Genomic DNA, 15,617 nt, shown 5'->3' with positions numbered 1-15,617 from the left:
TATGGTGTTGTTTATGTCTCTTATATGGACTTAACTGGCTGGGACTAAAATGTCTATACAAAGCCAAGAACATTTAATTGGGTACTAATTTCTCATGACTTAATACATGCCATCCTTTATGAGGGCATGTATACAAAGTTATATTATAGTTTAATTAAGTGATCAAACTAACCTGAAGAGGGCAGTTGCCTTTCTTTATTAATCTTCATTGACAAAGCTGTGTGCCCTACATGCTCCACGTGAATGTCTTTATAAAACTACCTGCTGCTTTTAAGTTTTATATGTTACAGGATGAAAGAAAAGAAACACAGCCCTAGCAAGATTCATACTCGGGGATGCTGAGTCTCTGGGACCTTCTATTCCAGCTTCGTGCTTGATTCTACTACAACTACGTCGAAGCTGCTTCTTTTAAAGACTTGCTTCCAGAACTTTCCCGGAACAGCTAGCTTGCCTGTCCAGCCTTTCTGACTGTCACAGTCATGGTGTCAGCTAAACTACGAACTTTCTCTGCACATAGTGACTTCAAGGCAAATGATGCCAGCTAGCTCTCTTTTGACTAAGCCAATTTTCCTATTTCCCTTTGGGCCCTCAGATGGGAATTCTTCGCCCCAATTCAGCTGGAAACAGACAAAAGGAGATCATCGTCCCAGTTCCTTATGTTGGGGTGGATGGTTCTGGGTACTTTGTAAATTATACATGTGTTGTTATTTAAGGAATACTTTTAAAATGTAGCTTCAGACAGGAAGAGAATTAGAGAGCTTAATTTCAGGGATTTCTACCTTTCCTGTCCTCTTCTCTATCTTTCCTTCTTAGGTAAAAGGGAGGGAGTAAAGAAAGGAGACATAGTAATATCATAGAAATAGACAAATAAGGTTTTCACTAGTGTGAGTTTTTTATTGATACAAAGTGGGATTAATATTTTTACTCTTATATAGGCATTGTGCCTGTATAACTCATTTAGAAATACAAGGCTTAAGCCCAGTCTTAAAAATATATATATTATATAAGTATATCTTACATTGGTAAGAAATCTTTATGATAGTTACAAGGTTGAAATTATAATCGCTTATATTGATATGGAATTTATTTTGTACAAATTTAGGGTTTTCACTGGTTTAAAAAAATTATATAGGTATATCTTACATTGGTAAGAAATCTTTATGATAGTTACAAGGTTGAAATTATAATCTCTTATATTGATATTGAATTTATTTTGTACAAATTTAGGGTTTTCATTGGTTTAAAAAAATTATATAGGTATATCTTACATTGGTAAGAAATCTTTATGATAGTTACAAGGTTGAAATTATAATCTCTTATATTGATATGGAATTTATTTTGTACAAATTTAGGGTTTTCACAGGTGTGAGTTTCTTATTGATACAAAAGTGGGATTAATATTTTACTCTCATATAGGCATTGTGCCTGTATATGTCATTTAGAAATGCAAGGCATAGACCCAGTCCTTTTTAAACATAAAAAAAAACTGATTTGAGATGGTTGGCTTGTGAGTCAGGGGCCTATGGCAATTGCATGGCTCAGCACTTACTATTAGGGTATTTTCTAGATTTTAATTAGAAATAGTGGAAAGGAATTAACAGGCAACTGTTCGGATTTCTTTACATAGATAGTTGATTTTCAAAAACGTCAGAAATCCACAGAATTGACGTTAAAAGCATTCCTGTATGAACATTCATTTTATTGGATACCTATCTGATCCTGACAGCTTCCCAGTCTTGGAATCTAAGAAGAAATTGAGCATCTTTGGAGTTACTCCAGTTGTTGTAAGACAGCCACTAGGCAAGAATTTCCCTTTTTCATCTACAGATGAAATACTGTGCAAAAAAAGGAACACTCTTGCGGAATAGTCGACTGATTATATTTGCCAAGACAGAGTAATCAGCCCTTAGTAATTCTGCATTACTAGGTCTGTCAGATGATCCTGGCCAGAAGGGTGAAGACCAGATGCTCCAACGTTTTGAAATAAGGAACTGTCCAGATGTTCAATGGTCTATTTAAATTGGCTGAGTTTTAGAAGCCATGCTTTATGCTTCCCATATCTTTAGTTAAATGAGTCATTCTGGATTTCTGATGGGGTTGAAGATTTATAGTCTCACAGCCAACCCAGGCTATTTACTTTGAGAGGATGGTTTTCAGATGCTATTCATTCTGAAGACAGGACATAAGCCAGGTTCAGAACTAAGTCTTTTAACTGAGAGAGATGGCAGAGGTTCTATTTAGTTAACAAAAATGATGGACTAGGTATTAGGTTTATCTTGTACTTTAACAATTACAACATGGTAATATAGTGGGTGTTCAATTAATATCTGAGAGAAAAGAGTCTTTTAATTGGACAAAAAGGGGTATGTGTAAGAGAAAGGAGTTTTTTAATTGGACAAAAAGGGGGAAATGTTGTGGATAGCCCTAGCCTCTTGTTGTCATGGTAATTCCACACCTGGGAGGGGCTGCGAAGGAGGAGTGAATCTTGTGAACCTTCTGTCCAATCGAATTTGTTAAATAAAGGCTAGAGGCAGTGATTGAGCACAAGAGGAGTGGGAGGAGCCTGAGGTAGGGGAGGAATCAGAAGAGCCATTGGGGCAGTAGGCAGTTGGGGGAAGGACAGAAGATGAAGAAGATCATGACCTAAAAAACTGCAAGTTGTAAGAGATCTCATAGCTGAGGAATAGAGTAGTTCAATGGTAAGTCTGCCCAATCTAGGTGTGCAGCATACGTTTGTAATTAATTGAGTTGTGTCTTCCTTGACTGGACTTCAATGGGTCGGAGATTTACCGCAAAAGGTGGTGGGCTGAAAGGGAGGTTAAAGCATTTAAGAACCATCATTAAAATTAAGTTTTAAAAAGTTAAAGTTATAATGATCATTTACTAAATGGAGTAGTAGCTATCATGTATTAAGTCTGCAAATGTTTGTTAAATATTCTGCATATAAAGCCAGGTCCCAGATATCACTAATTCTCCTCAGTACCTGTCTTTTTAGTGAGTCAGATCCTGACTTTTAGCAAGCTGTCATTGCCCAGAATAAAGGAAAATGTTCCCAGTGTATCCTGGAGCTGGCTTTGGTGGGAATGAGTTCTGGGCAGGGGATTGAAAAGTGTGTACCACTTCTGAAGGCATCCTTCAAAGAAATGACATAATACTTCACACACACACACACACACACACACACACACACTCCATTCCCACTCCTCAATGGTAGAAACTGGTGCTATTCCCAGGTCAGCAGGTAAGACTGTCCATGGAGATGTAGATGGATCCAAGCTCTCTGCTGACTTTGAAACGGCTACACTTATCCATGCACAGAAGTGGGGAAAAAAATCAATGTCTGTGCTTTGGAATCATTGTTTTAGGAGCAATACCTGCTAAAATTGATTTATTAGTGTGTTAATGTGACAGTGTGTTAAAATTCTGTACTAGTGTGATAAGCTGTAATAGTCTGTTTTATTAATCAGTAAGTGGTTAAATATTACTAAATTATCTAAGGCAGGATACTTCATAAGGAAGAGAGATCCATTGAAATCAGTTTGGGAGGCAGATATTCCTTGATTAGTCATCCTCAGCTGTCTCACCTCACTTGGTTGGGCATCCCAGGGGTGAAGATCACAGGGCAGAGCAGGAAGCTGGATGTGACCAGAGCTCAAGCTCACTCTTGCTACAAAACCCCCATGCTTGGGATATAAATGGAGTCCCGCACTTCTTCCAACTGTCCTTGAGGTGCGTGTGCGCGTGTGCATGTGCATGTGTGTGTGTGTGTTCATGCGTGTTTGAGTGTGTGTGTGTGTGTGTGTGTGTGTGTGCATGTGTGTGTGTGTTCATGCGTGTTTGAGTGTGTGTGTGTGTGTGTGTGTGTGTGTGTGTGTGTGTGTGTAGGAGGTATATGTCAGGTGTCTTTCCCAATTGCTCACCACCTAACTTTTAAGATAAGGTCTCTTCCTGAACCTGGGCCATGTGAATTGCCTAGATTGAATGGCCAGAGTGACCAGATTGGCTGGTCACTGTGTCTTGGCTTCTCCTGCTCCTGGATTACAGATGTGTGCCACTGAGCCTGGCGTTTTTTTTGGTGAATGTTGTGGATCCAAATTCAAGTCTTCACATTTACTTTTAAACATACACATTTACACAACAAATACTTTATCCACAGAGCTATCTGCCCAGCAACCCTACTTGTTAAAGGTTCGCTCACTTCCCCACACTGAGAAACTTCTAGGTCACCATCCTCGAAAGGCAGAGTCATGCCAAGCTCTTCACTTCTAAGTGAGCGAAACGAAGAGAAAATATGGATGATAAATATGAAAGTCTCATGTAAACCAGTGAAGGCCTCAAGGGAACTTATTGTAGTTCAGAGCAATGGCCAGGAACCCAGGAAACACACCTGATCAGTCAGTGCTGGCAGCAGCCATCCCAGGAAGTTTTGAGGCCTTGGTGTATAACATACTGGAAGATTCAAGATTTCATGAGACATACACCTGTGTGTAAACAAAACAAAAGGATGAAAATTAAGAATGAATAACTCTAAAACATAAATGTTCCTTACATGTATTCTTGTGTTAATTAACATGGGTCTCAAATGTGCAACCAGCTTTAATTCCCTCTTGTCCTCCATAGGATGGAAGTCATGTCTGGCTTTCCTACACTCTCATTTTGTGCTGAGATATCTGTCATTCACACTGTCCTTTTGTCTAGCTGACCTTGTACAAATCCCCCCTATTCTAAGTAATCGCCCTCAGCTCTGCTGATAAAGGAGGGTTCATCCCTACCTCATCGAACGCTGCTCCTGCCCCTGCAGCCCAATTAACAACTTCATCCTGGATGCTGCCACCATGAAGCTGGTTCTCCTACTTTTGCCATATTTGTGGCAACGACACTGGTAATGACAGGTAATGTGAGTTATTTTGGGGACAGGGGTCCTGCCTCTGGGTTCCATTCCTTCATTCTCATAGGGGTTTCACCCAAGTCTTTCCCCATTTCATGAAGCTTTGAAGGGTACCACAAGATCCTGTCATGCATGCTGCACCTCTTTCTGTCTCTGTCTCTCTGTCTCTCTGTCTCTCTGTCTCTCTCTCTCTTTCTCTCTCTGTCTCTCTCTCTCTCTCTCTCTCTCTCTCTCTCTCTGTGTGTGTGTGTGTGTGTATGTGTGTGTGTGTGTGTGTGTGTGTGTGTGTTTGTGTCTGTCTGTTTGTCTCTGTCTTTCTTTCAAAATCATTTTGCTAAGCAGGTACATTAGAGATGTTTGTGCATTATTTGGTACCTTGGTGGCAAGAGTAACATTCTGGTAGGAACTTAGGATAGAGCTGAGAAGTAAAAGATTGGGCTCTGGTTGTGGACTTGGCTAGGGATGAATCCTGATGAGGGAGCACCCAGGATCTGGGTCACAGAGAAAGTGGAGCATGAACTGAAGGTGAGGGCCTGGTTTCCTGACATCATGATGCAAGATGGACATACTGGACTGAGTGCTGCTGCTGCTGGCATTAGGCTGGAATTGGGCTGAGGGTAGGAAGAGTGTCTGAAGTATAGGGAGCTTTGATTCAGCTTGGGGGTGGGCATCTGCTGGGTACTGGGCTGATGACTTGATTAGGTTTGGGTTTGGATTGGAGTGAGGCCTCAGAGATCCTCGGGTTTGCCAAGGCAGGAGGCTACTTCCAGAAACTACTCAGGCCATTTCCTAAGTTCACCCACAGAACTTTCTAGGATGTACCACTAGGCAGGGGGAGAAGAGTCAGTCACATTCTGTTTTCAGGAGCCATGGTCGAGCTTGGATCACATGTCCTCATGAGCGACTCCTCAGTGTATCACGTCTGAGGATGTGCCAGAGAAGTGCTGGGTTAGTGGTGGCCAGCTACCTTACACCTGCCATATTTCTACTGAATTGTGAGGAGTCTAAGAATGATGGCTCCCAACTGGGTCATCCCAGAGAGATGTTTCACAAAAGAACATAGAGTATATTTTCCTTACCTCTCACTGGCTCTGTTAGTCTGTTTTAAGTAACCAGACATATGATGTAGGGATCTTCATTTGTATTATTTCCCAAAATTTTAATCTGATCTTTGGAGGCTAATTTCCTTTCTTCAAACTAAGATCTGGTTGTTTTTGTTTTTTTTTTTTTTTTTTTAAACTGCCTCTCTCTCTCTCTCTCTCTCTCTCTCTCTCTCTCTCTCTCTCTGTGTGTGTGTGTGTGTGTGTGTGTGTGTGTGTGTGTGTGGTGAGTGTATATGCGTGTGCTCACCCAGAGATTGGCATGTCAATCTCTATCAGTTACACATATTTTAACAATGTATTTGATGTATGAGTGCTCTCTCTGCATGTACAGCTGCACACCAGAAGAGGGCATCAGATCACATTATAGATGGTTGTGAGCCACCATGTGGGTGCTGGGACTGAATTCAGATAGGTCCTCTGCTCTAACCCTGAGACGTCTCTCCACATCCTCCACATTGTTTGGTTGACACAGGGTCCTTCATTGAGCCTGGAGCTCATTTTAAAAAGTTTACTTTTGTGTCTGAGTGTTCAGCCTGCATGCGTGTATGTGCACCATGCACATCCCTGGTGCTCAGAGGGTTCAGAAAAGGGAACTGGTCCTCTAGAACTGGAGTTAGTGATGGTTACAAGCCATTATGTGAGTGTTGGAAACAGAACCCAGAATCTCTGCAAGAAAAGCAAATGCTCTTAACCACTGAGCCGTCTCTCCAGCTCTAAGTTCATGATTTGTTTTTTTTTTATTTCTTTTATTCATTTTATTTTTTAAATTTTATTTTATTTTATTATTGTTTTTTACAAGCTTGTGGTTTTAACCAGAATGTTTTAATAAGGCCAATTTGTGGGCTAGAGAGGTGGGTCAGTGGTAAAGGTGCTTGTATGCAGGCTTGAGGACTTGGGTTCCGATTCCCTAGATCCACATAAAGCTGAGCATGCTGGAGTGAGCCAGTCATCTCCATGCTGGAGTGAGCTCAGCTCATCATCTCGGTGCTGGAGGAACAGAGACAGAAGGATCCACGGTTTTTGCCAAGCATTGCCAGCACAAATGACCCAGGGCAGGGTCCCCGGAGAGACCCTGTCTCCAAAAACAAGGTCTGAGAACAAGACCCAATGTTAAAATCTGGCCTTTATATGCACACACACACACACACACACACACACATGTGCACCCACATATATATAAACACACACACACACACACACACAAATGGGGACCAAAAATGATCCTGAATACAGGAATGGTTAAACAACCCACTGTGTGCATCCATGAGTACAGTTCAAAATGAGGAGAGAAGAACCATTGATGCTCGGAACAAGGAGGGATCCAAAGTTTGGTTGGTTATCACCTTTTAATTTGACATGTGAGTGTCCTGGTTCCAATGAGTGATTTTTGACTGAGACCTGGGCATTTCGTGTATCATAAGACTCTGGCCTATGTTCTGACATGGAGGCTGGAGGGGGAAGCGGCTTCTCATTGCCACAATGTGCTTGGAGCTTCCTTGGTGTCCTTTGATACCACCCTAGTTGGGAGGGTCCTTCTCTCTCTTGTGTGTCCTTCAGTGGCACTGTGGGGTCTAGTGGCCCTGGAAGTCTGCATGATCCTTTGGGTATATACCTGTTTGGAAAGGACCTTTGTTCAGGTGAGAGATGCAGACCTAGTCCTAGTCCCTGCTCCTTCATACTCATGGCTGCAGGCAGCAGGTACTGAATGAAATCTTTTCCTCACAGTGAACAAACATTTGTGACCCTTTGTGTCTCCAGCTTTGGGTTTACCTCTGGGTCCTCTCTTCTGTCTCCCTATCAGGTTTTGTGCTGGTACCAGGCTGTCTTTGTCATGCTAATGTCCAGAGCCTTGACCTTCACATAGCAGGACAAATAGAGGACAGGACTTTGTCCCTCTGGACTGTGGCACTTACTATCACCCTTTAGGTTTTGTCATGTGCTCTTGACTTCCCCAGGGTATGTTACCAGTAAACAAAAATTAATTATTGTAATTCTTTTTTTTTCTTTTTCAGGCAGAAATCGATTCTTTAATACATGGGTAACAGAGAATTCTGTAGGTCTTCCTGCAAAAAGGGTGAACAAGCCTACTTCTACTGCAGAACTTACCAGACATGCTGCCTCCAGTCCTACATGAGGATCAGCCGGTGTAGATAACAACACTAACTGGTCTAATGAGAAACACTGGCCAAGAATACCGTGAATGCCAGTAAGCTGTGTGCAGACTCCCAGGGAAGCCATCCCTGCTGTCCACCTCCTTATTAAAATGTATGCATCTGACAATGTGCATTTGTTTTTTCTCCACTGGGTTTTGCATGGTGAGGTCTGTCCCATTCTGGATGCGACACTATGGGGGAAAAGTCTGGGCTCCTGAGTGACTTTCTGAGAGAAACCTGACCAAGCACTGAAGGTAGGAGAATGCAGTGGAGACCAGGGAGGGAAGTTAAGTATTTAGGATGAGTTATGAGTATCTATGCCGTGTAGGACCCAGGGAGGCACCAGGGCAGGAGGGATGGGACAGTGGTGTAGTCTTGAAGACACAGTGATTTAAGGAGAGCTTTTAGACTTAGAGGAAGGTCTGCACACAGCTTCAACTTGTGAGGCTAAGAGTGGCTTGGTATTTAGTGCACAGGAAATTTGAGTGATATATTCCTCCTCCTTCTCTTCCTCTTCCTCCTCCTCCTTTTCCTCCTCTTCCTTCTGCTCCTCTTCCTACTATTCCTTTTTCTTCTTCCTCCTCCTCCTCCTCTTTCTTCTCCTTTTTCTCCTCTTCCTCCTCCTCCTCTTCCTCTTCTTTCTTCTCCTCATCCTTGTCTTCTTCTTTTGAGACACAGTTTCTCTGTGTATCCCTGGCTGTCCTAGAATTCACTCTGTTCCAGGTTGGTCTCAAACCCAGAGATCTGCCTGCTTCTGCCTCCCAAGTTCTGGGTTTAATGGTATGAGCTATCACCTCCTGGCAAAAATATATATATATATATATATATTGTTTTTAAACACCTCATTCTCTTTTTTACCTGCTTCTGACAGTAGCTAGCGTTTTGATGATGGAATGATTATCTATGGTCCTCCTATGATTTAATTTTTCCATTAAGTTATTTCTTTATTTACGTGACATCCTGATTGAAGCCCCCTATCCACCCAGTCCCCCTCACATGGCCCCTACCTCCATTCTTCTTCTTCAATAAACAACTCACTCTTACTGTGTGTGTATCTATGATCTGTGTCTACATAAGGGTGGCCCATCATGATTCTGTGGAGATTGGAGGACAGCTCCTTATGATTGGGTCTTTCTTTCTGCACTTATGTGGGGTCCAGGGATTGAACCCAGGTGCTCAGGCTTGCTGGGAAAGTCTCTTTATCCACTGAGCCACCTCCCTAGCCATACTATTTACTCTTACCGCCCCTTTACTTATTTATTTTTTGAGACAGGGTTTCTATGTGTAGCCTTGGTTGTCCTGGAATTCACTCTATAGACCAGGCTGGCTTTGAACTCATAGAGATCCGCCTGCCTCTGCCTACCAAGTACTGGGACTAAAGGTATGAGCCACTAATGTTTACTTTTAATGTCTTACTTCCCACTAATATCTTGTTTCTCTCTCTTTGATTCTAGTCACATCAATATGAGAGTAGCTACCCAAGGCTGTATCTTTCTTTACTTCTCTGACTGTGCCCAAATTGACTTTGGCTTAGTTTGTTTTAGGGAGCTGGCTATGGTCCAACCACAACTAGGCTGTCTCCTTGGAAGTTTCAGAAGTCTACCTTTAGGCAGCACTTCCACCACCACTGCCTCCCTTGGAGCACTAAGCTTGCTCTCTGTGACTTCTCTCTTGATTGTGTTTTCCTCCTGAGTTTAGAGCATCTTTTATTTTGATTTTTTCTTCTCTGTGATCAAGGGAACTTCTCTTTCAGTTATCTGGTCCTTTGAAGTCCTCTGGGGTTATGGCTCTCTTTGGAGAATTAAAACCTCTCTACTTCTCTAGGAAAAGGTCAGTGGTTCTACAGCCATGATAGCAAGTAAATACCTTGAGATGTCTTCAAGTATTGCCTCTCTCTCTCTCTCTCTCTCTCTCTCTCTCTCTCTCTCTCTCTCTCTTTGCTTTTTCAAGACAGGGTTTCTCTGTGTAGTCCTGGCTGTCCTGGAACTCACTCTGTAGACCAGGCTAGCCACGAACTCAGAAATCCACCTGCCTCTGCCTCTCAAGTTCTGGGATTAAAGGCATGTGACATCACTTCCCAGCAGTCTTCAAGTTTTCTCATTGCTCAGTGGGAAGTCTGCTCACCTCTGAAAGCCAATAGTCCCCGATGACATTATGCTTTACAATAATGTTCCAGTAGGCTCTGTGTTCACCCCTGTGCACACACTATCACCACCCCATTCCTACATCTGCAACCAACTCAATCCCCCATTGCTACATAAGCAAAGTCCACTGCTCGCCTTGCTGGCCCATGTCTGCTGGGTGAGGGAACCTGTGTTTGGGGAAAGTCACACTGAGTGGCCATGTCCTCTCATACAACAGGAAAAATGATCTGAGAAAGTGCCGCTCCAGATTTAGGTTTCAGGAAGAATATAGGTCTGACTACCTCAGTGAAGATAGTTGTGAAAAGGCCTTAGGTAGGGGCTGGGGGGATTAAGAGCACTTAAACCTCATAGTAGAGAGAAGCATACTTGCAGATAGATAGGATTTTGACTTCACGCACTTCAGCTTTCATCTGAACGGAAATTAGCACAAGAGAACACCATGGCTTCCCCAAAACTCTCATCAGAAAGACAGTAGGACAGAGAAATGCCAGTGTGGAAACAGATCCTTCCTCAAGAGCTTCAACCCCAATACAAATCACCAACAAATAAGGAACACAGTGTCCACAGCAATCGACTGACATTTCAAGAGCATGGAAGGCTTTGCCACTGGAAATACTGGGATGCTTTACACTGTAGGTTTTATCTAGAATAGCTACACAATCATGGTAGTTGGCTGTGCATCCTGGGTGTCTCGGTGCTTTCTATGTGTGACTTTAGTCCATCATTCTTGGAACAGGAGCCAGTGACAGCTGATAAGTCAGGAGCTATCATAAACTTCGGGAACAGGGCTCTTCAGCCACCTCTCAGGTTATTTATTTACATATTTATTTATTTATTTATCTTTTATCATTTCATCAAGTATATTGTGTTAAGTAAGTACATCTATGAACTCTGAGGACATATCATACTCTATCTTAATGGTTCCCTTCATGGTCTCATTGCCAGAGGCCTTTTGATTCTGCTGCTGTTGTACCTGAACACAGCAGAGTTGGTTATGTTCACACAATTTCATGGGCACTTCTAATCCTTTGCAGTGGTTTCTGCAGATCCCTAAACTCCTGAACCATCTTTTCTCAGCACCATCATCTAAATAATCAAAGGAGAGATCAATGATTTTCAGTTAGTGTTGCTGGATGATTCTGAACCTGGCATTCCACCCTATGGTCCCACCACTGTGACCATAGCAGGACACGGCCCTTAGGCTCCTTACTAGCTACAGATTGATAACACCATGCTTCTCCAAATAGCTGTTCCCAACTTTTTCACCCTGCCCATGTTTAGCTTTTCTCAAAGTATGATTGATCACTCATCAATGAAAGTAAACTTGTTACTAGTAAGGCATCAGGGGATAGTCAATACAAAGCTCCCCAGACCTGTGTCAAGCTACCCATATCAACAAACTTACCTGGGGCTGATAAGATGGCTCCACGCAATTGCTATTTAGCCTGGTAGACCTGAGTTGACCCTAAGTCCCTAACAATGAAGGGAGACTATGGACTCCCACAGTTTTTTTTCTCAGATCTCCCATGTGTGCACTGTGTCACCCGCATATGTGCTCTCCTCCCCCCAGGTAAAAATAAATAAAGGAATAAAAGTAAACAGCTATATAAAAAAGAAATCTACCCCATGACTATGATTGAGTTATTTGAAGAAGCAGGTTTTCTGGAACAAGAGTGTCAAGGTTCTAGCCAGTCTTTTGGGTGACCTTTAAAAAGCAGTGTTTTTCAAGCCCTAGACATTCATAGTCCAAGGGAGATAAAAGGCAGCTCTGTCATCCATGTAGCCACCCTGCAGACATACTGCTCACCAAATTCCAGAATGTGAGGAGATGAAGAACTTCCTTGAGAGCTGTAGCAAGACTTTCAAATGGCCAAGATGCCATTTTGGTCATTTCCTATGGATCTGTTACCTGGTATCACTTGGGGTAGAAGAGCCAGGAGAAGAAGAGCCAGCAGCAGAAGCCTCATGGTTCTTGGCAGGTAGGACACAGATCCAGGCATCTAGAACACAAGTACAGTGTGAATGTGGCCAAGACTTTTATTGGCCTTTCTGTTGTGTGGGCAGTGGGATGGGCATTGAGCCAAAGAGAGACATAAATGCACACCCAAGCAAGACACCAACCCATGGCTGCTGTGTGGCCTGAGCATCTGAAACAGTCCCTGAGAGCAAAGAGAAGCTTGAAAGCCACAGACCTGAAGGACATGGTTGGGAGTTCAGAGAGGGAAAGTTCACCTTCAGTGTCAGGAACTATAATGGGAGAAGCTAATAATGAGCAGATGATCATCCTGAAATGCTTGCCTCGGATAATTATATAATCTGCGACGAGTGTGCCCCATTAGCAAGGCTGTGGTGGACGTGATTTTAGGAAAGATTCCTGCTATTAGTATGCTTTTCTCATTATTATTATTATTATTCATATGCAACTATCACTGAGCTATATCACACCCCTTTGTAGCAGATCTCTGCAGATCCACAAAGATGTACTGTCTTATAGTGACACTATATAGGCAAATAGATGACTTCTTCAGTTTTAATAATGACCCTATAAGAATTCCTAAAGTTATATTAATGATTACTAAGCTCTTTTATATTAGGACTGCTATTAAGTCCCTCAGGCATGGTCAAAACTCTAAAGAGAACTCTGCCAGTCACCTGAGTTTTATCAGTTAATTGCCCTGAGAAAGACAGTAACAAGACCTTCTCCTGCTCAGAGCACATTCCAAGAAGTTGTAAAAACAATTAACCTATGTCACTATAGGGAATCCATGTTTTATTATAGGTACAAGGACAGAAGAGAAAATATTGCCTGGGGTTATCTATACAAAACTTCACTAATTTATACTTTCAAATTTTCTGCGAACCTGTGGAGTAAGAGAGGTGATGAATGTCTAGCTAGATAATTACTCCTAATGCATATTCATGTAAACATTCTGTGTTGTAAACTTCCATTTCAATTTATGACTTGAATTTTGGTGTGGACTTGTGATGAACCTTGTAACATGTGACCATGTACTCTGAATGGTGTATAAGTTCTGAGGACAAAGAGATGAGAGTCAGTTAGAATGGTGAGTTAGAATAGTCAGTTAGTTAGAGTAGCAAGTTAGGTTAGTTAGAATAGAGTTAGAATAGAAGACAGAAATAGAGATACAATAAGAAATTTTCCTTTTCCCAAATAGAAAAGAAGTTTTGCTTTTTCCCACTTAGGACCTTTGTGCTTTTCCCCTCAGATAGCTATCATAGGATACTTTTACACTTAATAAACTCTATAACAACTTTTCTAAGTGTCCTTTCTTCCTGCTACACAGCCTCAAGTTAAAGCCCAGCAGTTCCTGCTGAGATAGAACAAAGGCCACATTGCCTAATCCTCTGCTGTTAGGCTACACATGTTAATCACACTAGCCTGCAGTCTCTTACCCATAGAAGAAATTTTTAGGATAGCACCAGGCTATTTATTTAACTCCTTGCAGGGCTTAGGGCTGGGATACAAGTGCCAGTTTCTGGCCACAGGATCTCTGACTGCAGGTCAGCTACATTATCATAGGGGCTGCCTGGAGAAGAACCAGTAGGAGGAGGAAAAGAAAGAAGAAGAAGCTGCAGCTCTCTCCCCCTCTAACACCCAAGCTGGACTGGCCCCCAGCATTTCTGGCGCCTCTGAACAGGGACTTTGAAGAGGGTAAGTGGACACACATAGGGCCCATAACCGGGACTTGCATACCCCTTGGCCAAAAAGTGCACATTATAAGGGGGAGAAACACTTTAAATTGCCTACTGCTATCAGTGGAGGAGGACAGTAGGTGCCATCAGCACCAGGTCAGGTACCATCGTTACCTGTATTAGACCAGGAGCCATCAGCTCTGGCTTTAAATTGCCTACTACCAACAGCAGAGGCAGATAGTAGGTGCCACAACACCTGGTCAGGTACCATCAGTACCTGGGTTAGGCCAGGAGCCACCAGCTCTGGCTCGAAAATTGCCTATTGCATCAGCAAAGGTGGATACTAGGTGCCATCAGCACCTGGTCAGGTACCATCAGTACTTGGATTAGGCCAGGAGCCATCAGCTCTGCCTCTAAATTGCCTACTGTCATCAACAGAGGCAGATACTAGGTGCCATCAGTGCCTAGCTGTTTTGTTAGACACTATTAGCACCCATCTTAGGTCAGGAGCCATCTGTTGTGGGTTGTATGACTTTTGTGGTAATCTTTAAGGATGGGACAGAGTGAGGCTACAGACAGAGAGTTCTTTACAGATGGTATCAAATATACTTTTAAGAAAAAAAGGCATTGAGGTTAGCACTAGCCAGCTGACTGACTTTCTTCAGTTTATACAAACAGTCAGTCCCTGGTTCCCTGAGAGGTAAAGGTTAGATGTGGATCCATGGGAGAAGGTGGGGTTAGACAATAAAAGCTGGTTTACAGAGACTGGAGGATTAGGCATGCCCCCTACAGCATTTGCTATTTGGAATGTGCTTAGGAAGGAATTGGGGGATGACAAAAAGCCATATGTGCTCAGGAGACAGTAGATTCACCTCCTTGTGAGGGGACCCTGTTACTACAGTCTCACTCAGAATCTAAGAAAAGCATTTATTCCTTGACAGAAAGTCTGAGAAAAGTAGTTCAGGAGGGAGTAGTGGTGAATCAGAAGAGGAAAAATTAACCTCAGAGGAAGAATCTGAGTCTGAAAAGAAAGTAACAATGTATCATAAATATAAGTGGCCTACTGTGCAGCATTTCAATATAAGTCATTCCACAAAATACCCTGAAAAAGGTAAAAAGAAAGCAAAGGGGCCTATTGGATCTGCTGCTGGTGTAATTCCAGCTCAGCAACAGGGCAAATTGTTAGGCTGCTTCCCAGTGAGTATGCAGAATAACAAAGTGGATAAGGATCCCTTTTGGGAACCTTGGGCATTTAAATTGCATGTGACTCCTCATGTTTGGTTTCAAATTGCCAGAGACTATCTGACTAAAGATCAGTTGAGGATCACAACAGGGCCAGCAAGATGCCTCAGCAGCTGAAACTACTTATTACCAAGCCTTATAATCTGAGGACCATCCCAGGACTTACATGGAGGAAAGAGAATTGACTCTCACCTGTTAACTCTGATCTCCACACAAATGCATGGCACACACACTAAAGGTAATTTGAAAAATTAATAAGAACCCAACAAAACAGGGGCAGATATTGCTGTCCCCAAATTTAGAGAGCTGCTTGGCCCTGGAAGAACTCTGACACCCTTCCCCCTGATTGCTCTCACAGCATTGGCAATGGGAACTATTGATTATCTATAGCCTGAAGTGGAAACTTGGGGGTTCTGAGGAAAGTCGGTGTAAA

At 42.6% G+C, this 15,617-nt stretch overlaps 1 pseudogene; it reads left to right on the top strand.

The window, feature by feature from the left end:
- The first annotated feature begins 4,835 nt into the window (after window positions 1-4,835).
- On the top strand, window positions 4,836-8,191 carry LOC117702619 (beta-defensin 19-like; annotated as a pseudogene).
- The last annotated feature ends 7,426 nt before the right edge of the window (window positions 8,192-15,617 follow it).

Source organism: Arvicanthis niloticus, chromosome 2 (genome assembly GCF_011762505.2).
Source record: "Arvicanthis niloticus isolate mArvNil1 chromosome 2, mArvNil1.pat.X, whole genome shotgun sequence".
NCBI classification, from domain to species: Eukaryota; Metazoa; Chordata; class Mammalia; order Rodentia; family Muridae; genus Arvicanthis; species Arvicanthis niloticus.
The sequence above is the reverse complement of the archived record's forward strand: the minus strand, read 5'-3'. Positions and strand labels throughout refer to the sequence as shown.